This window comes from Salvelinus sp. IW2-2015, linkage group LG25 (assembly GCF_002910315.2).
Source record: "Salvelinus sp. IW2-2015 linkage group LG25, ASM291031v2, whole genome shotgun sequence".
NCBI lineage: Eukaryota > Metazoa > Chordata > Actinopteri > Salmoniformes > Salmonidae > Salvelinus > Salvelinus sp. IW2-2015.
Genome location: NC_036865.1, coordinates 7,265,865 through 7,270,375, shown reverse-complemented (window position 1 = coordinate 7,270,375; position 4,511 = coordinate 7,265,865). Strand labels below are relative to the sequence as shown.

General features: G+C 41.6%; 2 long non-coding RNA genes across 2 annotated transcripts in view; both read right to left on the bottom strand.

The window, feature by feature from the left end:
• LOC139022996 (uncharacterized) overlaps positions 1-4,511 on the bottom strand; it is a 105,717-nt gene that overhangs the window by 1,882 nt on the left and 99,324 nt on the right. The gene's annotated exons all lie outside the window — the stretch shown is intronic.
• Positions 2,515-3,018, bottom strand: LOC139022972 (uncharacterized). The gene is made up of 2 exons (XR_011474039.1): positions 2,946-3,018; positions 2,515-2,629 (listed from the first exon to the last, which is right to left on the bottom strand). It is a non-coding gene; the product is annotated as an uncharacterized lncRNA (long non-coding RNA).

The following is a 4,511-nucleotide window of genomic DNA, read 5'->3' as shown; positions in this document are numbered from 1 at the left end:
TACGAAGAGAGTGAACAAACAGTCCCGATTATGGTGCAAGACAACACAGACACAGGAGACACCACCACGACAAACAATGTGTGACAACACCTACCTTATATGATTCTCAATCAGAGGAGATGAAAACCACCTGCTCTAATTGAGAACCATATTAGGTACCCATTAACCAACATAGAAACAGAAACATAGACTGCCCACCCAAACTCACGTCCTGACCGAGCTAACACATAAAACACTACAGCAGAAAACAGGTCAGGAACGTGACAATAAGAAGTTAACTAGATAATCCTCCACCCCCCACCCCCCCCCCCCCCCCAGGTCTCTGTCACAGACCTTATAATCCTCCAACACCCCCCCCCCAGGTCTCTGTCAAGACCCTATGATCCGCACCCCCCCCCCCCCAGGTCTCTTGTCACAGACCCTTATTAATCCTCCACACCCACCCCCCCAGTTCCCAAACCGGGCCGTGCGCAAATTGATTTTGTCCCCCCACACAAACCGATCACGACACGCAGGTTAAAATATAAAAACAAACTCTGAACCAATTACATTAATTTGGGGAACAGGTCGAGAAAAGCATTAAACATTATGACAATTTAGCTAGCTAGCTTGCTGTTGCTAAGTTTGTCCTGGGATAGATAAACGTTGAGTTGTTATTTTACCTGAAATGCACAAGGTCCTCTACTTCGAGCAATTAAGCCACACATAAAACAGTCAACCAATCGTTTTCTGATCATCTCTCCTCGCTTCCAGGCTTTTTTTCTTTTTTGGGACTTATTATGGCAACTAACTTTCATAAGGTGTATTACACCACCGACCTCTGTTTGTCTTTCAGTCTCCAAAATAAGTATACCAATGAGGAGATGGCATCGGGGTATCAGCTACACACGTGTCACATTAACACGGTAACATGCAAGCCGATACAACAGAGCACAAGTACTCACAAGACCAACGGACTTGGTAACAATAACCGACAAGGACAATGGGGAACAGAGGGCACATATATATACACATACTAATCAGGGGGAATGGGAACCAGGTGTGCGTAATGAGAGAAGACAGTCCGGGGTTGGTGGTAATGATCCAGTTCAGTGATGCCACGAAGACCGGTGACGTAGACCTCCGGAGCTGGTGAACTGAATGAGCAGCAGTACCGGGGGAATCCGTGACACCCCAGGCTATCTGTAAATAACAAATCAAATAAAAATGGTGCCATCTGATCTGGTTTGCTTAAAGGAAGCCTTCAACACTGCATCCCTTCATCCAGTCATAGTAAACAACCTGTCTGTCTGTCTGGTTGTTGTTGCTGTCAGTATTAAAAATACTTACAACTCTATGTACAAGGACGACTTTAACTTCTCTGTGCTATGTATTAGTATTAACCTCTCTTGGGCACGTGAGACGGTAGCGTCCCACCTCTTCAACAGCCAGTGAAACTGCTGGGCACCAAATTCAAATACTGAAATACTCATAAAAATTCAGAAAACAAAACATATTTTACATAGGTTTAAAGATTAACTTCTTGCGAATCCACCACGGTGTCATATTTAAAAAATGCTTTACGGCGAAAGCATACCTTACGATTATTTGAGAACATAGCCCACTAGACAAATCATTACAAACAGAAACCAGCCAAGTAGAAGAGTTACACAATTTAGAAATAGAGATAAAATTAATCCCTTACCTTTAATGATCTTCATATGGTTGCACTCAGCAGACATTCATTTACTCAGTAAATGTTCCTCTTGTTCGATAAAGTCTCTTAATACCCAAAAACTTCCGTTTTGTTTGCACGTTTTCTTCAGTAATCCACAGGCTCAAACGCAGTCAAAACAGGAAGACAAAAAAAGCCAAATTGTATCCGTAGAGTTCATAGAAACATGTCAAATGATGTTTATATTCAAACCTCAGGTTGTTTTTAGCCTAAATAATCGATACTATTTCAACCGGACAATAACATAATAAAATGTAAACAAGAAACGCACTCTCTCGGTTGTGCGCAATAAAAAGCTCCGTGAAACTTTAGGGTCCACTCATTCAGACTGCTCTTACTTCCTAATTTTTCAGAATACAAGACTGAAACACTTTCTAAAGACTGTTGACATCTAGTGGAAGGCATAGAAACTGCAAGTTGAGTCCTAAGTCAAGGGATACTGTAATGGCATTGAATAGAAAACTACAAACCAAAAAAAAGAATACTTCCTGAATGGATTTCTCTCAGGTTTTCGCCTGCCAAATCAGTTCTGTTAAACTCACAGACACTATTTTAACAGTTTTAGAAACGTTAGAGTGTTTTCTATCCAGATCCACCAGTTATATGCATATCATATCTTCTGGGCCCGAGAAACAGGCCTTTTAATTTGGGCATGCATTTCATCCAAAATTCCGAATGCTGCCCCCTACCCTAGAGAAGTTAAAAAGCCTCTTTTCTTATAGCTGAGCTGGTTAAACTGTAGTAGGGTCCACATAGATACTAGTCATGCTGCGGTGTAGTCTATAGCTGAGCTGGTTAAACTGTAGTAGGGTCCACATAGATACTAGTCATGCTGGTGTAGTCTATAGCTGAGCTGGTTAAAATGTAGTGGGTCCACATAGATACTAGTCATGCTGGTGTAGTCTATAGCTGAGCCTGTAAACTGTAGTAGGGTCCACATAGATACTAGTCATGCTGGTGTAGTCGATAAGCTGAGCTGGTTAAACTGTAGTAGGGTTCCACATAGATACTAGTCATGCTGGTCTGGTAGTCTATAGCTGAGCTGGTAAGATACGTGTTACGTAGGGTCCACATAGATACTAGTCATGCTGGTGTAGTCTATGCTGAGCTGGTTAAACTGTAGAGGGTCCACATAGATACTAGTCATGCTGGTGTAGTCTATAGCTGAGCGTGGTTAAACTGTAGTAGGGCCACATAGATACTAGTCATGCGGTGTAGTCTATAGCTGAGCTGGTTAAACTGTAGTAGGGTCCACATAGATACTAGTCATGCTGGTGTAGTCTATAGCTGAGCTGGTTAAAATGTAGTAGGTCACATAGATACTAGTCATGCTGGTGTAGTCTATAGCTGAGCTGGTTAAACTGTAGTAGGGTCCACATAATACTAGTCATGAGCTGGTGTAGTCTATAGCTGAGCTGGTTAAACTGTAGTAGGGTCCACATAGATACTAGACATTTTTGGTGGTATGGGTCCCCAGATGTGATGATTCATTCTGCTCTGTTTATCTACAATTATTTAACTGATTTGATCTTCAGAAGATGTTTATTAATAAATTTCAATGTTTTCATATTTAATCAAATACAATGTTTTAATCTTGTACATTTCCATGAATCATGAGTCGTCGGTGTTGATGTATATTGGTTGTCATTCAGAACCATGATATGTTTTCTCAGTTGTTCTCTGTCTCTATGTAATTCTCCCTCAGTATCAATGATCAGCTTGTTGGTCCTAATTGATGGTTCTCTGTCACCTGGAGCTGCATGGAAAATGGTCCAGGAACTAAAGGACAAATTCAGGACTAGTCAGCCCACTACAAGCTGGTATCACTTACTTTCTACTAAACTATATGGACTGGTTTCCCAGACACAGATTTATCCTCGTTCTGGACTAAAAAGTATGTTCAATGTTAGATGTCCAGGAAACCGGCCCTAAATGTGTCATCTTTCATCCTCCCATACTGCTCAGTCCAGCAACATTAAACCTGTCCAGCAGGTGGTGCTATTGACCAAACAATAAAACCAGCAGATATCTTGACTTGCCACTCAGTATACAGTAATGTCAGAATAGTACTTTAATATCATTGGAGATTGATGGTCTTTTAATCCACTATCCAGAGTCAGGACAGATAAGTTAGGTCTGCTACTGTTCAGTGATTAAATATGTTTATGGTGATGGGAAATAATAAAAAACACTAAACTTCATCTAGTAATAGTTTTCCTTTGTTATTTATTCCAAGGTGTGTCTTTAACTTGTAAATGTATTGTGTGGAGGTGAGCTAGTGGTGTGGCTGATAGAATAGAATGAAAATGGAGGAGGGGAGGAAGAGGGAGGAGTGAAGGGCTGTTCAAGAAACCAGATGAGGAAGAGGAAGATGTTCAGGGAATTACTGTCTTCTGTAATTGTTACCTGCAGGTCACCCTCTTGGTTCTAGAGAGACCAGAGGATTCAGTGGTGTCCTGTTTACCGCAGGCCACCCTCTTGTTCTAGAAGACCAGAGGATTCAGTGGTGTCTTGTTTACCTGCAGGCCACCCTCTTGGTTCTAGAAGACCAGAGGATTCAGTGGTGTCTTGTTAACCTGCAGGCCACCCTCTTGGTTCTAGAAGACCAGAGGATTCAGTGGTGTCTTGTTTACCTGCAGGCCACCCTCTGGTTCTAGAAGACCAGAGGATTCAGTGGTGTCTTGTTAACCTGCAGGACACCCTCTGTGTGTCTTAAACTTTGCATCTGCACTGTTCTTTAAGTAAATGTTAATGCATGTTTTTTTGTTTAATGTAGTCATTTGCATTGAGTGGTAAG